Here is a 22,376-nt window from a genome sequence, read left to right as displayed (position 1 = left end):
TGAATGTTCCAGTTAGTGATGAATTTCAAATCACTGGGTCTATGAACAGGGATTCATAGTTTAAATTATATTCTGTCAGTTTGTCTTGTTTATAGATGCTTATGCTCATATTTAATATGAGGCCTGAGAACCTAGATCTCCGTAACAATTGTTCCTGCTGTTTAAAGCTGGTTTCATACTACTATAAAAATAATGCCACTCAACAAAATAACTGCTTCTTGCTGGGGTTCCTTTGCCTCCCGTTTAATACTGAAGGTGTGAATGCTCAAAGACAAATTTCATTTCATAGTTTTACATTCCTGCTCACTTTTAGCCCAACAGCCAGAATGAGCAAAGATATCAGCAGCACAGTTCTAACCACATCAATTGGATTAGTGCTATTCTTTATGCATTCGGCCTCGGCAGCATCATCTGGACTATTTTTTGGGTGCTTATTATCTTTGGGAAAGGGGCTGAACGGCAGAGTATTTTTTGCCCTTTCAGCCAGTTGAGCCACAAATATTTTTTATTCCGAACAAATACTTTAGTTTTCCATCCAAATTTTCAGACTGGTCCCCTTGCTTCTAGTGTTGCTAATCAACATCTGGGCCAACAGAGAAATTGTGCTTCATGCATGCAAACTAAATCACATCCATTTGTCTACAAAGAATAGAACTATGTTGATGCCATGGAGATACTCCACTTATTAAGCAGGTCCCTTTGCACCTGTTCGGTGATTAGCCCAATTTAAACTAGGCTCTTCACTAAATATTAATGGAGTTAGGTAGGCAAAATTTTTCAAATCCTTGGCACCTTCAAGAAAGGAGTCCTCAGAGAATATTATAAAAAGTTAGCACATTTAGAGAATCCTAATTGTGTACGTGCTTAGTGTCCATGTTGTTGAGGAAAGACAAGCAAAATTACTTTAACATCAATTTTAACAAGAACAGATAAATTAAAAATGTGAATTCAATAGATAAAGAAAGGAAGCTATCAAGGACAGAAGGATTTTATGGTTGTCCCCCACCCTCTATATGAGTGTTTAACACTAGCTACATATTAGAATCATGTGAGGAAGCTTTTAAACAGGCGAACAATTATGATGGTGTTCAGTATGTATATTCCATGTACGTTATCCTTCAACAAAGCATTAAAAAACATAATCCCCAAGGGATGGGTCCTATTCCAAATAAGCTGAAATCTAATAAGTGGATCACTGGAGGTGGTTCACAGCACTTAGCAAACTGTAATGTGCATGCCAATCACCTAAAGATCTTCAACTGCAGAGTTCGATTCAGTAATTCCAGAGTATGGACCATGATTCTGGATTTCTAAAAAGCCTTGTTGTAATTCCTACAGTGTTTCAGCAAACATGCCTTGAGCATCAAGGTTCTAGTCCAGTGGTACCAAGAGTTGCACAGGCCTCATAATTCCCTGGAGGGCTTGTAAAACAGAGTGCTGGGTTCTACCCCCACAGCTCCTGAATCATTAGATCTGGGATGGGACCTCTAAGAATTTGTATTCACAAGTTATACTGATGAGACTGGTCTGGGAGCAAAGTTTGAGAACCAGTGCTCTAGGCCATATCCAAACCCTACCATGCGGAAAAATCAAAGTTATGCAGACAGAAAAACAGCTCTCACCAAGTAAAGATACTGAAGCAGGAACCCTCTGAAATGCAATTAAGTCACTCAGCATATATTCTAAACAGATTATCAGATTTCCCATACACATAAAATGCAAGCTTTAATTCGAAGACAAGTTAACATCCTGCTGGAGACAGACACTGTTACGGTGGTCAGATCAGCAGTGAGGGAAGAGCAGAAATATTAAAAAGGAAACACAGAATTTAGGAAAGTACAACATGTGTCAGTGAACTCTCGAGTGCTTTCCTAAATTCTGTGTTTCCTTTTTAATATTTCTGCTCTTCCCTCACTGCTGATCTGACCACCGTAACAGTGTCTGTCTCCAGCAGGATGTTAACTTGTCTTCGAATTAAAGCTTGCATTTTATGTGTATGGGAAATCTGATAATCTGTTTAGAATATATGCTGAGTGACTTAATTGCATTTCAGAGGGTTCCTGCTTCAGTATCTTTACTTGGTGAGAGCTGTTTTTCTGTCTGCATAACTTTGATTCTACATACAGACATATACAGATATATCTGTTCTTTATCCTCACTCATTATGCGGCCAACAGTCCTCTACAATCAACAATATGTAAACACCTACATTAGGCTTATTCAGAGGTGACTCTCAGTCAAGTTTATGGCTGTGTGTGGCACACAAGGTATTCCCTTCTGCTAGTAACTTGTATCTGTATTTGCTGAAATCCCAGAACAGGAGCTGTTCAATACGTGTTAATATTCTAGTTTCTGTTATACAACTGCCAAGTGCTAACTTTCCAGGCCCTGTAACTCATTTCTGCTCATACTTACTGCTTTCCCTACCCCTCACCCATGTATAAACTTTTTTTTAAAAAAATTGCTGATCTAGCTGACCCCAAACTGAAGAGACCCTTTTATCCAATGTGACCATTTCCCCAGCCCTTGCTCCTTCTTTGAACCCTTAATCTGATGCCACCTTTAATCTGACAGGACACTCATTTGCAGCCAATCTGTGCATGTGCAAGTTAGGTATATGGTTCACCTATACCAATGACCGCATGCACATGTCCTAAATTGTGTATACCCTAGGATGACATTTCTGCTGCATCATCCATCATGTGACAGTAGCACCATGGAACTCCTGACCCTTTATCCAGTTTTTCACTCAACACTTTTAGGAAAAGAAAAGAAAAGGATCATCTGATCCATTCAGGATCAGCCTGAAGCACATTAACAGTGGTGCCTAAAAGGAAGACAGGCCACACTCCATCTTTCTCTTGTCTCTCAAACCACATACCCCACCCCCAGCTTTTGGCAGGCCCAACCCAGGCTTCTGACATCTTTGTTCCACCCTCTTTGACCTGCTGATTGAATTGACAGTCAAAATAAAGTCCCAAGATCTAGGTTAAGACATGGAGGTTAGAGGCTCTAGTCTGCTCTCCATTCCTGCTTTTCTTACATAAAACTGAAAAGACGAACCGTTTTTGGTTTTCTGTAACCATTTTTCAGTTTAGAACTTAACATCTTAAATTTTGGATTAGAGCTTAAGAAAGGGAAGAACCATGTCTGAGAGTTTGCATTTATTCACTCTCTGCTCTTACATATATTTGTTGCTTCTAGTATTTATTCCTTCATAATTGCATTAATAAAAAAATCAATTCTCATATATCTTAGACATTCAATTTCCTCTTTATCATAATATAGGTTTTGACAAGTGGGATGACTGACCAAAACAAGTATGAGCATTAAAAAAGTACAAAATTCCACTTATAAAATAAGTTCTGAGTATATAATGTACAGCATGGTGACTACAGTTAACAATACTGTAGAGTAAGTTTGAAAGTTGCTAAGAGAATACATCTTAAAAGCTCTCACCATAAGAAAAAATTTATAACTGTGCTAATATATGTAAACGAGACTTACTTGTGATCATTCGACAATGGATTGAAATATTCAAGCACTATGTTGTGTATCTGAAACAAGTAGCATTTTATGTACCAATAATATCTCAGTAAAACAACTATGAGGATTGTAAAGTCTTTGATACATACTGACCATGTCTTTCCACAAAGGATTTCATCATTTACCACCCTACAGCAATATATCCAAGTAGTACCTTATTTTATCCTTATCAGCATGGAGGGTCTGAGTATTACCATGTGTAAATATTTGTCAATACTATAGGAGAAAATAATCTTATGTTCTCCTTTAATTATTAGTTAGCTTGAACAATTTAATGTGTTTATTATTTAGTTATCACTTATTTGTATTTCCTTGGTGAATTACTGCTCTATAGGTTTTGTCATTTTCACAACGGAAAGTGAAAACTGAAGATTTTAAAATTATTTTCAAGAGACATATTCAGGTACGATATGCTTTGCAACCACAGTGAGTTGGGTTACTACACCAGTATCTTCCTGTGTGCACAAGAAGCTTGTTTCCCAATCCTCACTGTACTCACACAGGGGTGACAGGACTACTAGGTCATCAATTGCAACAGGAGCCAAAGTCACGAATCACTTCTAGTCTGAAGCGATTCAGTGTTGTGAATTTCTCTCTCTCTCATCCATACGGCAAGAAGTAAAGAAGTCTTAAAATGATAAAATTGCAATAAGGATGCCTCAAGTTGCAATGCAGAGGTGTGCATAATCAATATGGAAGCTGTCCTAGATATCCCTCCTTGGAGAACAGGTGAGAAGAAGACCCGACGGACTTGCAAAGGACTGTGATGGGAGTAAAAACATGTGATGTCTAGATCCTACATAACCAAATGTAACAAGCACGGCCTAGCTAAACCAAAGAGACTAACCCTAAATTAGTGGTTCTAAATTGGGGGTGTGTTTTGCACCCTACAAGGGACAGTAAGTAGTATGGTCTGTAGACATTTCTGCCAGCCACAACTGGGGATATACTCCTGGTGTCTGGTTAGTAGAGACCAGGAACGCTATTAAGCACCCTACAACGAACATGACTGGCCGTACAATAAAAGGGTATCCAATTCAAAACACTGATAATACTTAGGTTGAGACCTGTCTTATACCTGTAATGTTTGCAGGAAATATTTTCCAAGTTTATCTGTGGCTCTTAAATTTTCTTTGTAGTAGGCTTTCTGAAGTACATAAAACTCTCGCAGTGTGTGTGTGTGTGTGTGTGTGTGTTTGTGTGTGTGTGTATGAATTTATTCCCACTGAAAGGACACTGTATGGTCCTAACAGATTATTTGGGAAATGGAGGCTATCCCAGCTACATGAGCCAGCCTAAGAGTAAGGTGAGAAAAAGCTGATTTCTATGATCAAATGGGGAAAAAAATCAAGAACACTCCTCCATAGAAGTTAAAGTAGAAAATAGTTTTAAATGTTTGACATGAATTTCAGACCCAAGAAAAGCCATTCAGGGACAAAGCTTCTGTGGCCAAAAAGAAGAAAACAAAAAGAATGCTATGTGGCAGGAAATGAGCAAAGAAAAAGCTAGAAAACACCATCAGTACCTCTGACCTTGGAACAATTCCAACGGGAAAGAAGATAACTCTGTTAGAGCACTTTCTCTCTCCGAAGACAATTTCATTCTGAGATTGCTCTAGGGGGACCAATTCACCAAACAGACAAATTTCTGGCAGTGCAGTTACGGAGACCCATCTTTTCAAGGCAATTAAGATCATTCTGATGTAGAGAAGGACTTCCTGAAATTAGGAGGTTCTCCAAATGTAAAAGAGCCAGTGGTAGAGGTAAAGACAGACTACAAGAGAGACAGGCACCACTGAAGAGAACCACTTTTACCTTGGCATTCGGAAGTAACGAAGTACCTGAGAAAATGATACAGCAATTACAAACCAGGAGCATGCAGGCTATGTTGTGGGTATCTAGTGCTGAGCAAAAAACCACCCCAGATTTGTTTGACTTAAAACATTTACTCTCCTCATGAATTTTCAATCTGGGCAGGGCTCAGTTGAGAGAGCCTGTCTGCTTCACACAGCATCAGTTGGGATGGCTCCAAGGCTGGGATCTGGAATAATCAGAAGGCTTGCTCACTCACACACGTCTGGAGGTTGATGCTGGGAATGCACAAACAGCTGGGCCTAGAACACCAGTGTGCTGCTATCTGTCAGCCCTGAATGTCCTCTGGGATCTATTCAGCTTACAGCTTTTCTGGAACATGTTTGCCTGGTTCCTGGAATTTCTCCATAGATATCCAGAGCTCAGTTTTCAGGAAGAGGCTCGAGGGTCCTCCTATACAGATGTCTGAGCTTTTTCTTCATGAGGCTCCCCCTCATTCGGTATTCTGCCTTGCAAGTTCTAGCTGCCTCAGTCTTTTGGTCTTTTTAACTCAGGGGAATTTGTACGCTCTGTTTGCCAGCCCCCCTCCCCACCCTACCACGTGGCAGGACAAGAAATGCCACCAGGCAACAGGCCAGGGCATTCACAAAGTTCACCTCATTTGTTTCCCTTTTCAGAGAGATCACAGTCCTGAATTTCCAGTTTTCCAATGTCCAAAACCTACTGTCTAATGTATCTTTTAATTTTCCAGTTGTTTATAGAAGGGGAAGTCTAGTCCTTTACCCTTTGATGGCCCACAGCATCACTTATAAAGGATAACTTTTTAAGCGCAGTAACAGATACATCAAGTCCATCACACTGTTATCTCTGCTATTGTATATGTTTGACCATTTCCACGTAGCAAAAAAGCAATATAAAAAAAGATGGGAGAAGAGACTTAAAAATTTAAATCTAACCAAGTTGCTAATCCCATGTTAGAAGAGCAGAAAGGCACCCTCAATATCTGATATTCACAGGTACAGAGGGTGACTGCTACAGATACCTTGTCTGAAAAGAAATTTGAACGCATAGCTGATGCTCCAAAAGGAAAGAATCTAAAAATTTAAATATAAAACCGTATTCAGTGATAACTATTGGAAATATTATATGAAAGAGTTAAGAATAGAATCTTAAATTCAAAAGGTCACACTAGTAAAAATTTGATGAGGTTCTCACACAGACGTGCAATGAGCTTTGAAATATAAATAAATAATTCTTTAGGAATCCTGGCAGAAAAAATGGAGTCACCTAGCAAAGGGGAAATGTACACTGGCGTCGGACATTCCACAGGAGTAGTTAATACCAGAGGGCAATGGAACACGGTCTATGAGTTCTGAGGATCAAGCATAAGATAGCTGAACACACTGTTATTTAACAAGATCAGCAAAAGAAAGACGTTTTTAAACATTAAAGAATTCAACTCCTCAAGACCCTTTTGGAAAAAGTATTCTATGAAAAAGTTCAAGAAACCAACAGATAAAAAAAGATTGATAGAGAACAATGAAACTAGATACAGAACCAAGCTTCAACGATCAGGGTAGTTCCTAAAAACATACACACTCTCTCGTTCTTGCTCTTTTTCTCTCTCATACATATCTGTACACACACGTACAGAAATATGTACAAATACCTATCACCACAAACACACACATACACGTAAGCATACACCTCCACATACATATATACTGCTATATGCATATACATATTAAATGTTACAAAGGACTGTGACTTCTTAACTTGGAGGTTAATAGACGTGAAAGGTAAGAGTTGTATTAAGGTAGGAATTACCCTTAAATATCCTTTAAATCTCTAAGAGAGTTCAACATACATAGTTTTGTGCCTACAACCTAATACGTTAAATATTATAAAATACACTTACTTGAAAACTACTCCCTAGACAAATGGAGGCAACAAAGGAAATCTGTATGCAGATAACTGGGTATTCAAACAATTCTGCCTTTAAGCTAGTTATCAAATACTTATTGTGATTGGGGGATTGGTGGAGAATTCAAAACTATTTCTGCTCTCCCACAGTGTTGATTCCATTCTGTCTTAATATTATGCATTTATTCACTATGCAGCTCTCTGGGAATTCAAAAAATAAAATAAAATTCAGTGGTGAATGGAAAAGGAATTGAGAGTTCTACAGAGTTCTTCCTTGCTTACAGAATTAACTCCAATTTGTTTACACATCAAGCATCTATAAACCTAATAAATGTTAATGAAGTAGCTCATAATTGTGGAGGCGTAAGGTCAGCTTGTAAAATCAGTGTGTGATTACAGATGCTATTGTAAATCCTGGCAAAGTTAAAAATACATGCATAACAAAAATCTAAAGGCGGAATCAATTTTAAAAATGGTAACTACCTATCTTAATAGAAGCAAGGAAGACTAACACCACCTAAAAATGAAACCTAGCTTTGAAAAAGGGCACAATGGAAGCAAATTATGTGCTCTATATAACTTTTTGTCTAAATCACAAACGGGTAGTTGAGTAACTGGGACATCATGTATTGAAGAATACAAACGAGAGCTTCAGTTTCACTTCGTTTCTTTGGTCTTATATTAAATAAGTCAAACCCAATTTAACAGCTTTATTTAAATTAGCTTATATAACATGATGCTGTTTTTAAAAAATTATTTCTGGGGGCGCCTGGGTGGCGCAGTCGGTTAAGCGTCCGACTTCAGCCAGGTCACGATCTCGCGGTCTGGGAGTTCAAGCCCCGCGTCAGGCTCTGGGCGGATGGCTCGGAGCCTGGAGCCTGTTTCCGATTCTGTGTCTCCCTCTCTCTCTGCCCCTCCCCCGTTCATGCTCTGTCTCTCTCTGTCCCAAAAATAAACACGTTGAGAAAAAAAAAATTATTTCTGTACCCATTTTTCTTTTTTTTAATGTTTTCATTTATTTTTGAGACAGAGAGAGGCACAGCATGAGCAAGGGAGGGGCACAGAGAAAGGGAGACACAGAATCTGAAGCAGGCTACAGGCTCTGAGCTGTCACCACAGAGCCCGATGCAAGGCTCAAACCCACAGACTGTGAGATCATGACCTGAAACGAAGTCGGACGCTCAACCGACTGAGCCACCCAGGCGCCCCATCTGTACCCATTTTTCTGTCTGTATGCATAAATAAAGAGAAATACAGATACCATATGTTTTCACTCTTATGTGGATCCTGAGAAACTTAACAGAAAACCAGGGAGGAGGGAAGGGGGGAAAAAAGAGAGGGAGGGAGGCAAACCTTAAGAGACTCTTAAAAACTGAGAATAAACTGAGGGTTGATGGGAGGTGGGAGGGAAGGAAAAGTGGGTGATGGGCATTGAGGAGGGCACCTGTTGGGATGAGCACTGGGTGCTGTATGGAAACCAACTTGACAATAAATTTCATATAAAAAAATAAAAATGAAGGAGGTCTATAACGATCCCCAAATATTAACACCGATGAATTCTGACGACAATCTGAGTTGGTTTAATTTTTTAGATTTTTACTGTATTGCTTGAATTTTTAAAGCGCATATTTTATAGCATAGTCAGATCTCAAAAAAAATAACCAAATCTCTCAGAGAAACTGAGAAAAATGACACCATCCTATCCCCTCCAATGCCTTCCCCCTCCATTCCCATGCCAATTGCTACTCTAGGGTGTCAAAAAGAAAAGCCTTTCTTCTCCTTTCGAAAAAACAAGTCTTTTGTCCATATAAACACCAAATACTAGATACCCAAAGAGATCTAGTTTGGGAGTAGCCATGAGGTTCTAAGAACACATTTGCAGTATTTTGTCTTCATAGAACTTGTTTGAAATTTTGAACTGTAAAATGCAAGGATTAAAAAGCTAAAAACGGACATGCACCACGATTCCATCAATCCACACCCAATTCCATCAGTTCTGTGATATAATTCAGAGTGTGGTCGTTTGTTCAGTTGTAAGTTAATATAGCATATGCATCAATGAGTAGCTAGCTAATTATTCCCCTAAGTTGCATAGCTTTTGTCCTCTTGCCCACAACGAGATTTTTTAATGATGATGATTTACAGCTTTTAAATTTCATTTTTCTTCTTGGCCTCATCATCATGACTACCATTAGAACACAACGTAGTGGTGTTTGCTACACTATGTGTTACAGACAGAATGTATACGTCCTGTCTACACACCCCAAGTCACATGTTAAAACCTAACCTTGAATGCAATGGCACTGGAATGTAGAGTCTTTTGGAAGTGATTAGGTCATCACAAAAGGGATTAGGCTTTTATAAAAGAGATCCCAGAAAGCTCTCTCACCCCTTCTACCATGTGAGGACACAGCAAGAAGAAGGCCACCTATGAACCCTGAAGGGGACTGTCACCAAACACCAAATTGGCTAAGGCCTTGTTCTTGCACTTCTCAGCGTCCACAACTGGGAGAAACATATTCTGTTGTTTATAAGCCATGCAGCCTATGGTGCTTAGTTATAGCAGCCTGAATAAATGAAGACGCTCTCCATTGCCTTTTTCCAGGAGAATGATTTCTTCTTGCACTTAACTCCTCAGCCATTTATTGGTCTGTCAGGATTCTGATCTCTTTATTGTGTTGAATCTGAGACCATTCTGAGAGAATACATTTTTTTTTAATTTTTTTTTTCAACGTTTATTTATTTTTGGGACAGAGAGAGACAGAGCATGAACGGGGGAGGGGCAGAGAGAGAGGGAGACACAGAATCGGAAACAGGCTCCAGGCTCTGAGCCATCAGCCCAGAGCCTGACGCGGGGCTCGAACTCCGAGACCGCGAGATCGTGACCTGGCTGAAGTCGGACGCTTAACCGACTGCGCCACCCAGGCGCCCCGAGAATACGTTTTAAAACAACATACTGCTCATTGGGGCGCCTGGCTGGCTCCATCAGTTAAATGTCTGACTCTGCTTTTGGATCAGTTCATGATCTCATAGTTCATGAGTTCAAGCCCCGCATCAGGCTCTGTGCTGACAACGCAGAGACTACTTGGGATTGTTTCTGTTTCTGTCTGTCTGTCTGTCTGTCTCTCTCTGTCCCTTCCCTGCTTGTGATCTCACTCTCTGAAAATAAACTTAAAAAATTTTTTACATACAAAAATATTGCTCATCACTACACTGTATACCTGAAGCTAAGGTAACTCTAGTAATGTTATTACTACCTACTACTGTTAACTATCTGGACTTAAAATAAAAAACTCAATAAAATAAAGCAATATTGCTCACACATTAAGTACAACTGAAACACTTTATTTTTCATAATTGATTTTTTTACTGGAGCCAGAAAAGCAAATTTCCTTGTCAGCACTTGCCATGGTTGGTGAATGCTGAACAACAAAGTAATTGGCACAGTGAATCCCTGTGGTAATAATTAAAATAAAGTCACTATAGACCTTGGGGATTTCACCCTAATGCTGGCTTTTCACTCTGACACTTCCATCAACTGTAACCCTAAAATTTCTTTGTCTTGTATATATAGCTCACCACAAGCTCAATGTGCTGGAGCCTGTAGGATAGAGAAGTCACGCACTCATAGCACATATACAGGATATATAAGCACATACACTGTTGAGAATCTGGAGGTACAAGTTATACTAGACTGACCACATCTAGGATGATCTGTTCAGTCTCACATTCTATGGTTTACCCGATAATCAACTATAGAAAGTATATTCACTTCATTCTGGAAGGGGACCAGAATGAGAGAGCTCTAGAAATCAGGCCAGGAGAAAAAAGATAAAGGATATGGAATAACCCCAAGTAAGAAGAGCCACAGGAAAACCATGGTAAGCTGGCATATGGGAGGCTTTAAGGCAAGAATTTAAATTATTAGGTATTTTAGAAGATGAGATTGCAAGTTAATAGAGGAAGTAACTATTAACACTATTATTAGAATCAACTTTCATATACAGAAATCAAATTCCCATCATTAGTTGGATTTAAAAGGAAGCTTAAATGACCTGTTAAGCTCTCAGTAATGTGGCATGAAGATGCCTGATGTGACCAGAAAGTTTTCCTACCTGGCCCCCTCATTATTTTGTCAATCTGGGAATTTTATAGCCCTATTAATAAGGAAAGAGAACTTCAGTTTGTAAAATGTAATAAAAGAGTTATTAGCTTTTAGTAAAGTGTCCAATTATGAACGAGGACTATTGAAACTGGAATCCAGTTATCCTAAGTGCAAATATATTCTACGTATAAGTTATTTTTTACTGAGCATAAGTGTGTGTGTGTGTGTGTGTGTATTAATAATATAATATTAAAACATTTGACATCATGATCATGGGACTACAAAGAAGAATTATTAATGTACCTCCCTGTATCTTATTATTACATCACTCAACGGTAAATGATAAAGATTTAGAGATTTAATTAAATCTGGCCTTCCTGAGTGAAATATCTTCTAGATATATCTCATAAGTAGGAGGCACTTATATTTAAGAAAGCCCACTAATAGATCACTCAAATTATTCAAAGAGAGACCCAGGAGTAAGGTTCCCAAGGGCAGGCATTATTATCTGTTCCCTGGTCGCAAGTGCCTAAGAACACAGCCTACCATACAGTTGGTACTCAATAGTATGTACTCGGTGAATCAATGAATGAACAAATGAATGAATGGAGGTTGAGGGAAAACCAACTAATATTTTTGAGTTCTCTTCTGACTTTTCCAAGCGAAGGGGAGAACAGTCTTGACTTCAGGAGAGGAAAATCAGCCCTTGCAAGGACACCTGGGTAGCTCAGTCAGTGACAATTGTTTTCATTTCAGCTCAGGTCATGATGTCACAGTTCCTGAGATGGCGTCCCACATGGGGCTCTGTGCTGATTATGTGGAGCCTGCTTGAGATTCTCTCTCTCCCTGTCTGCCCCTTCCCTGGTCATGCTCTCGCTCTTGCCCTCTCTTGTTCTCTCTCACTCTGTCAAAAATAAATAAACTTTAGGAAGCTCTCGGGAATCCTGGGAAGATGGCGGCATAGGAGGACGCTGGGCTCACCGCGCATCCTGCTGATCACCTATATTCCACCTACACCTGCCTAAATAACCCAGAAAACCGCCAGAAGACTAGCAGAACAGAGTCTCCGGAGCCAAGTGCAGACGAGAGGCCCACGGAAGAGGGTAGGAAGGGTGGCGAGGCAGTGCGCACTCCACGGACTGGCGGGAGGGAGCCGGGGCGGAGGGGCAGCCCGCCGGCCAAGCAGAGCCCCAAGTCTGGCTGGCAAAGGTGGAGGGGCCAGACAGAGTGTGTTCCGACAGCAAGCGGGACTTGACATCTGGAAGGTCATAAATTAACAGCTCTGCTCGGAAAGCGGGAAGGCTGGAGGACAGAGGGAGGGAGAGTTGCTGAGCCCCAGGACGACAGAGCTCAGTTTGGTGGGGAACAAAGGCACTCGCCAGCGCCATCTCCCTCGCCCATCCCCCAGCCAAAATCCCAAAGGGAACCAGTTCCTGCCAGGGAACTTGCTCACTCTGGGCAAACACCCAACACTGTGCTTCTGCGGAGCCACCCCTCCGGCAGCGGGTCTGACTCCCTCCCGTTGCCACAGGGCCCCTCCGGAAGTGGATCACCGAAGGAGAAGCAAGCTGAGCTTTCCCCTCCTGCCCTCTTGCACCTTGCCTACCCACCCCAGCTAATACGCCAGATCCCCAGCACCACAAGCCTGGCAGTGTGCAAGTAGCCCAGACGGGCCACGCCACCCCACAGTGAATCCCGCCCCTAGGAGAGGGGAAGAGAAGGCACACACCAGTCTGACTGTGGCCCCAGCGGTGGGCTGGGGGCAGACATCAGGTCTGACTGCGGCCCCGCCCACCAACGCAAGTTATTCAAAACAGCACAGGGGAAGTGCCCCACAGTCCCGCACCACTCCAGGGACTATACAAAATGACAAAACGGAAGAATTGCCCTCAGAAAAACGTTCAGGAAATAACAACAGCTAACGAACTGATCAAAAATGATTTAAACAATATAAAAGAAAGTGAATGTAGAATAATAGTCATAAAATTAATCACTGGGCTTGAAAACAGTATAAAGGACAGCAGAGAATCTCTTGCTACAAAGATCAAGGGACTAAGGAACAGCCAGGAGGAGCTAAAAAATGCTATCAATGAACTGCAAAATAAAATGGAGACGACTACGGCTCGGATTGAAGAAGCAGAGGAAAGAATAGGTGAACTAGAAGATAAAATTATGGAAAAAGAAGCAGCTGAGAAAAAGAGAGATTAAAAAATCCAGGAGTATGAGGGGAAAATTAGAGAAGTAAGTGATGCACTAAAGAGAAATAATATACCCATAATTGGTATTCCAGAGGAGGAAGAGAAAGGGAAAGGTGCTGAAGATGTACTTGAAGAAATCATAGCTGAGAACTTCCCGGATCTGGGGAAGGAAAAAGGCATTGAAATCCAAGAGGCACAGAGAACTCCCTTCAGACGGAACTTGAATCGATCTTCCGCACAACATATCATAGTGAAACTGGCAAAATACAAGGATAAAGAGAAAATTCTGAAAGCAGCTAGAGATAAACGTGCTCTAACCTATAAAGGGAGACCTATAAGACTCGTGACCGATCTCTCTACTGAAACTTGGCAGGCCAGAAAGGAATGGCAGGAGATCTTCCATGTGATAAACAGAAAAAATATGCAGCCGAGAATCCTTTATCGAGCAAGTCTGTCATTTAGAATAGAAGGAGAGATAAAGGTCTTCCCAAACAAACAAAAACTGAAGGAATTCGTCACCACTAAACCAGCCCTACAAGAGATCCTAAGGGGGATCCTGTGAGACAAAGTACCAGAGACATCGCTTCAAGCATGAAACCTACAGACATCACAATGACTCTAAACCCATATCTTTCTATAATAACACTGAATGTAAATGGACTAAATGCGCCAACCAAAAGACATAGGGTATCAGAATGGATAAAAAAACAAGACCCATCTATTTTCTGTCTACAAGAGACTCATTTTAGACCTGAGGACACCTTCAGATTGAGAGTGAGGGGATGGAGAACTATTTATCATGCCACTGGAAGCCAAAAGAAAGCTAGAGTAGCCATACTTACATCAGACAAACTAGACTTTAAATTACAGGCTGTAACAAGAGATGAAGAAGGGCATTATATAATAATCACAGGGTCTATCCATCAGGAAGAGCTAACAATTATAAATGTCTATGCGCCGAATACAGGAGCCCCCAAATATATACAACTATTACTCACAAACATAAGCAACCTTATTGATAACAATGTGGTAATTGCAGGAGACTTTAACACTCCACTTACAGAAACGAATCGGTCATCTAGAAACACGGTCAATAAAGAAAAAAGGGCCCTGAATGATACATTGGATCAGACAGACTTGACAGATATATTTAGAACTCTGCATCCCAAAGCAACAGAATAGACTTTTTTCTCGAAGGCACATGGAACATTCTCCAAGATAGATCACATACTGGGTCACACAACAGCCCTTCCTAAGTATACAAGAACTGAGATCATACCATGCACACTTTCAGATCACAATGCTATGAAGCTTGAAATCAACCACAGGAAAAAGTCTGGAAAACCTCCAAAAGCATGGAGGTTAAAGAACACCATACTGAAGAATGACAGGGTCAACCAGGCAATTAGAGAAGAAATTTAAAAATATATGGAAACAAATGAAAATGAAGATACAACAATCCAAACCCTTTGGGATGCAGCAAAGGCATTACTAAGAGGAAAATACATTGAAATCCAGACCTATCTCAAGAAACAAGAAAAATCCCAAATACAAAATCTAACAGCACACCTAAAAGAAATAGAAGCAGAACAGCAAAGACACCCCAAACCCAACAGAAGAAGAGAAATAATAAAGATCAGGGCAGAAATAAACAATATAGAATCTAAAAAAACTGTAGAGCAGATCAACGAAACCAAGAGTTGGTTTTTTGAAAAAATAAACAAAATTGATAAACCTCTAGCCGGGCTTCTCAAAAAGAAAACGGAGATGACCCAAATAGATAAAATCATGAATGAAATGGAATTATTACAACCAATCCCTCAGAGATACAAGCAATTATCATTATTATAGTATGAAAAATTATATGCCAACAAACTGGACAACGTGGAAGAAATGGACAAATTCCTAAACACCCACACGCTTCCAAAACTCAATCAGGAGGAAATAGAAAGCTTGAACAGACCCATAACCAGCAAAGAAATTGAATCAGTCATCAAAAATCTCCCAACAAATAAGAGTCCAGGACCAGATGGCTTCCCAGGAGATTTCTACCAGACCTTTAAAGCAGAGATAATACGTATCCTTCTCAAGCTATTCCAAAAAATAGAAAGGGAAGGAAAACTTCCAGACTCATTCTATGAAGCCAGCATTACTTTGATTCCTAAACCAGACAGAGACCCATTAAAAAAAGAGAACTACAGGCCAATATCCCTGATGAATATGGATGCAAAAATTCTCAATAAGATACTAGCAAATCGAATTCAACAGCATATAAAAAGAATTATTCACCATGATCAAGTGGGATTCATTCCTGGGCTGCAGGGCTGGTTCAACATTCGCAAATCAATCAATGTGATACATCACATTAATAAAAGAAAAGATAAGAACCATATGATCCTGTCAATCGATGCAGAAAAGGCATTTGACAAAATTCAGCAAACTTTCTTAATAAAAACCCTCGAGAAAGTCGGAAATAGAAGGAACATACTTAAACATCATCAAAGCCATTTATGAAAAGCCCACAGCTAACATCATCCTCAATGGGGAAAAACCGAGAGCTTTTTCCTTGAGATCAGGAACACCACAGGAATGTCCACTCTCACCGCTGTGGTTTAACATAGTGTTGGAAGTTCTAGCATCAGCAATCAGACAACAAAAGGAAATCAAAGGCATCCAAATTGGCAAAGATGAAGTCAAGCTTTCACTTTTTGCAGATGACATGATATTATACATGGAAAATCCGATAGACTCCACCAAAAGTCTGCTAGAACTGATACGTGAATTTAGCAAAGTTGCAGGTTACAAAATCAATGTCCAGAAATCAGTTGCATTCTTATACACTAATAATGAAGCAACAGAAAGACAAATAAAGAAACTTATCCCATTCACAATTGCACCAAGAAGCATAAAATACCTAGGAATAAATCTAACCAAAGATGTAAAAGATCTGTATGCTGAAAACTATAGAAAGCTTATGAAGGAAATTGAAGAAGATATAAAGAAATGGAAAAACATTCCGTGCTCATGGATTGGAAGAATAAATATTGTCAAAATGTCAATACTACCCAAAGCTATCTACACATTCAATGCAATCCCAATCAAAATTGCACCAGCATTCTTCTCGAAACTAGAACAAGCAATTCTAAAATTCATATGGAACCACAAAAGGCCCTGAATAGCCAAAGTAATTTTGAAGAAGAAGACCAAAGCAGGAGGCATCACAATCCCAGACTTTAGCCTCTGCTATAAAGCTATAATCATCAAGACAGTATGGTATTGGCACAAAAACAGACACATAGACCAATGGAATAGAATAGAAACCCCAGAACTAGACCCACAAACCTATGGCCAACTAATCTTTGACAAAGCAGGAAAGAACATCCAATGGAAAAAAGACAGTGTCTTTAACAAATGGTGCTGGGAGAACTGGACAGCAACATGCAGAAGGTTGAAACTAGACCACTTTCTCACACCATTCACAAAAATAAACTCAAAATGGATAAAGGACCTGAATGTGAGACAGGAAACCATCAAAACCCTAGAGGAGAAAGCAGGAAAAGACCTCTCTGACCTCAATCGTAGCAATTTCTTACTTGACACATCCCAAAGGCAAGGGAATTAAAAGCAAAAATGAACTACTGGGACCTCATGAAGATAAAAAGCTTCTGCACAGCAAAGGAAACAACCAACAAAACTAAAAGGCAACCAACAGAATGGGAAAAGATATTTGCAAATGACATATCGGACAAAGGGCTAGTATCCAAAATCTAGAAAGAGCTTACCAAACTCCACACCTGAAAAACAAATAACCCAGTGAAGAAATGGGCAGAAAACATGAATAGACACTTCTCTAAAGAAGACATCCGGATGGCCAACAGGCACATGAAAAGATGCTCAATGTTGCTCCTCATCAGGGAAATACAAATCAAAACCACACTCAGGTATCACCTCACGCCAGTCAGAGTGGCCAAAATGAACAAATCAGGAGACTATAGATGCTGGAGAGGATGTGGAGAAACAGGAACCCTCTTGCACTGTTGGTGGGAATGCAAATTGGTGCAGCCACTCTGGAAAACAGTGCGGAGGTTCCTCAAAAAATTAAAAATAGACCTACCCTATGACCCAGCAATAGCACTGCTAGGAATTTACCCAAGGGATACAGGAGTACTGATGCATAGGGGCACCTGTACCCCAATGTTTATAGCAGCACTCTCAACAATAGCCAAATTATGGAAACAGCCTAAATGTCCATCAACTGATGAATGGATAAAGAAACTGTGGTTTATATACACAATGGAGTACTACGTGGCAAGGAGAAAGAATGAAATATGGCCCTTTGTAGCAACATGGATGGAACTGGAGAGTGTGATGCTAAATGAAATAAGCCATACAGAGAAAGACAGATACCATATGGTTTCACTGTTATGTGGATCCTGAGAAACTTAACAGAAACCCATGGGGGAGGGGAAGAAAAAAAAAAAAAGAGGTTAGTGGAAGAGAGCCAAAGCATAAGAGACTGTTAAAAACTGAGAACAAACTGAGGGTTGATGGGGGGTGGGAGGGAGGGGAGGGTGGGTGATGGGTATTGAGGAAGGGACCTTTTGGGATGAGCACTGGGTGTTGTATGGAAACCAATTTGACAATAAACTTCATATACTGAAAAATAAATAAATAAATAAACAAACAAACTTTAAAAACAACCCAGCTCTTGCAGAAGGCAGGCAGAGAGAGTGTGGTCAGAGGAGAGAACTAGGCAAAGAAGCACAGTGCTGAAGGCAAAAAGACAAAAGGTAACAGGAACTAATTCAAATCTCCCACAGTTATGTGAATCAAAGATCCCAAGTGATATCTCAGTGATGAAGGCATTTCAAAACTAGAATTTTAAAAGTCAGTGAATTTCAAACAGCATCTGGCAATTTAAGTTTAGAATTAAAAATACGTATGAGCAAAATTTAGAGAAGAAATGGTCTGCCCCAAAGGATTCTCTTCAAAAATATTTTTTTCCCTCTCTTAAAAGAAAAATGGGATGGTTAGTAAGCAGAGCTAGGGCATTTATAACAATGTCTTTTCTCCCACCATTGATTTGTTTTCATTAGGTAAGTAGTTAGTTTTCTAAAGTTTCTTATTTTCCCCCTTTTGCTCTTGGCCTTAACAAAATTGTTGGTTCTGGCACTGTTGTTAATTCCATAGATGGAAAATTCCCTTAGAGAAACATAATAACTTTTGTTTATTGAAATTACTAAAGGAAGGATAGTTTACTAGGTATTTGGATGATTGGATGTTGAGAAACATACCCTTTATCATTTACAGTATTTCTGGTACAAGGACGTTATTAAGTGTATGCATGTAAAACTTAGAACACCTGGGTTAAAACAGAAATGGAATGAGATAGGATCTCTTCATTACACCAGAGAAGTGAGTATTTCGGGATAAGTGACTGAGTTTTTCACGGTTTGCCAGCATGTTCGCATACTGACAGAAAGAGCCTAGATGCTCCCACCCAATCCTAGAAGCTTATTTTTTTTCATCCATCTTATATAGTGGTAATGACTGGGGATGATTGGGAATACTGTCCCATATCCAAGTGTAAGAGATTCAATCTGTAACAGACACAAGCACGTCTAAATTGACAAATTCTAAGTAGCAGTAGCTCAGCCATACTGATGAACAAATTCCATCAGTCAATAACTATGTTCTTTATCCTAAGTATTCCCTAAAATGTCTAGTCCAAAAATTAGATTAGTCTAGAAATTAAGAGCTGGGAAGGATTTTGGAGAGGATCTTCTCGGATCCATCAATTTTGTGGAAGATGCAATCAATATGACAGTAACACACATGCCCTGTTCTCAGGGAGCTACCAGCTTCAACAAAGATCCCTCAGCAAGAAATTACGATATAGTATAATAGAGGGCCAACAGGAATAAGCATGTAATATAGGGTTACACAGTAATGACATGATCTCTTGCTTTGGGGAGTGTGTGAGGATCAAAAATGACTTCCTGAGGAGGGGACTCTGAAGCTAAATCAATAAAGAAAGACTAAGATTTCTGCAAGTAAATAAGAGATCCCCAGAGGAAAGAGAAAGCATAGCATGGTGACAAACTAGCAAGCAGTCTACTCAGGTTGGCTGGCACACAGAGGTGACATAAGATGGAGGATTCTGGGGGTCAGGTTAAAAAATAAATCTGACATCTAGAGTCCGTATATATGTGGATGTGTGCATAAATGCATGTATGTATGGGCATATGTACGTATATGTCCACATAGGGATGTGAAAATCATAATGTCCCAACAGGATACTCAACCACACTATGAGTGGTGCACTCAATTTTCAACCCCATTCACAAGGGTTGCTCAACACCTACTAACATAAAAGACCTGAGACACTGAAGTGCTCTGATCTGGTGTTTGAAAGACACTCATGCGAAGGTTGAGTGGCAATAAGCAAAGCTCAGACCGTAATCAACTATTTACATCAGACATTATGCATGGGGGAATACGGACACATGAAAGGATTTTGAGCAGGGTAATTTAATACGCTTTACCTTTAGAAAGATCATTCTAAATCTTTCCAAATTTAAGCAATTTAGAATGGTACCAAAATGAAGACAGTTATTTTGAAGATGAAGACGAACAATTAAGAGTTATAATTAACAGAACTTCATTGTTACTTGGAAGAGTAGATGAATCAGAGAGGAAAGACAGTCGCTAAATTTTGAGGATCCAGTCTTAGAATATATGTGGATAATAACACCAATCACTGAAATAGGAAAAAATTCAAAAGAACCGGTTCAAAGAGCTGCGAGTAATGATTCTGTTGGATATCCAAGCAGAGACATAAAACCACAAGGTAAGTATATGATTCTGGATAACAACTGAAAGTTGTAGCTGAACAGATTTGGGAATTAGCAGCCTATTTTAAAAAGCTGAAGCCATCATTTAAAAACCCATTTATGGACTACATATAATATTTTATACCCTTAAAAATGTACAAAGCACTATTGTTATGTGTGTACATAGTACATTATCATTCCCGTATACCAGTCAGGAAACTGAGACTCCCAGAGTTTAAATAATTTGCAAAGCTAACAAACCTCTGCCAAGAGGTCAGCTTTTAATGTTACATCTTTCCATTTTGTTCCCAGTTTACCATGATGTTCCTCTCCATCACACCATTGCTTTACTTGAGGTCATGGAAAAAAACATCTCTCTCCTTTTCCAAATAATACCTAGTTCATCTGCATTTCTAAGTCATTAATTATTAGGCTGTTTGTTTGCAGTGGTTTGACTAATTACACTCCATGATTCATACAACATCATCATCATTCATCCCTGGAAAGCCAATCTCTTGCTCTATGTATTCATTATTTTTTTATCCCAACTATTCAGTATTTCCATCCCATGCCAGTGACTCATTTTCTAATGTTAGGTATCCATTCTTTTCTATGTATTGTATTGTGTACGTGCATGGAAGTTTGTTTCTCTCTGTTTTAATTTCACCCTATCTTTTTAAAGAGCTGTTTGTTTTTAAGAGCAGTTATGTGTGTGCATCTAGTTTTCTGTTACTGCTACACGTGATTCTAGAGGACGAACTGGCCACATTTTACTTACCATTTCCTCTGAGCTCTGCATATTCCTGCCTTCAACTTTTTTTTTTCCAACTTCACTGAGATATAATCTGTCTACAACATTGCCTAAGTTTTAAGTTATACAAAATAGTCATTTAAATATTTTCCTTATAGACCTGTGTCAGAATTCTCTGACCTACATATCCTGGGCAGAGATGCAAGGTCACAGGGTGTGCGAACATTTAATTTTACTAAACGTTGTCAGATTTTTTTTTTCAGAAAGCCTGTTACTGGTGTATTCTCCAAAGCACATAAACTTTGGGAGTTTTATTTAAGAAATTCTACCCACCCCTAGGATCCCCCAAATCTTCTACTTTTTCTTCTATTAATTTTATAGTTTGACCTCTCATAATTGAGTATGAATCTATCTTGATTGTGTGTGTGTATATATATATATATATAGTCACATATATTTATTGCATCTATGTGTAGATACATATAAGTTGCAAATATCTCTCTATATATATGTATGTTTTATATAAAAGAAGGTAGTTTTATTAACACCACCCAGTACCCAATCCATATTTTCTCCTTTGATTTTCAGTGTCACTGTTAGTATCTACTAACTTATTTTATCAACATACTCTGTCTTCCCTAAAGCATGACTCTGGAGCCATAAAAAGCACCATCAGATCAATCAACTGATCTCAAGTTTAATAATTTCACATTCTTATTATGATCCCTCTGTGGACATGATGAATCCCTCAATTTTAAACAATACAAATGATTCAACACAGTTACGTCAAACCTCTTTGAACCTTTGGTTTTGCCAAAGGTCTTTAAAACTGGGCAGACAGAACACGCTTGTCAGAAACAGCCCTGGAAAGGAACACTACAGCAGACACAGAGCTCTGGGCTACAAGAACCCCAACTCTCCCACTGATTGAAGGAATCTTTCCGACAACGACTTTCTTCCTGGGTAAAATAAATATAATGGCCATCTACGTATCTTGCATAAAGTTTCCGATTCGCTGACTGATACTTATGGTAAAGTAATGGAAGGCATTTACTGTTATAAAGTCTCATTACATCCAATGTATAGATTTAGACACTCCCAACAATTGGTAAAGATGTTTTAGGACTCTTTCTCCCCCTAAAACAAACCCCAGCCAAAATAAACACATAAATTAATTTTTGTAAACTTACTCAATATTTTCTCTACTGT

Source organism: Lynx canadensis, chromosome X (assembly GCF_007474595.2).
Source record: "Lynx canadensis isolate LIC74 chromosome X, mLynCan4.pri.v2, whole genome shotgun sequence".
Lineage (NCBI taxonomy): Eukaryota > Metazoa > Chordata > Mammalia > Carnivora > Felidae > Lynx > Lynx canadensis.
Note: the sequence above shows the minus strand (reverse complement) of the source record.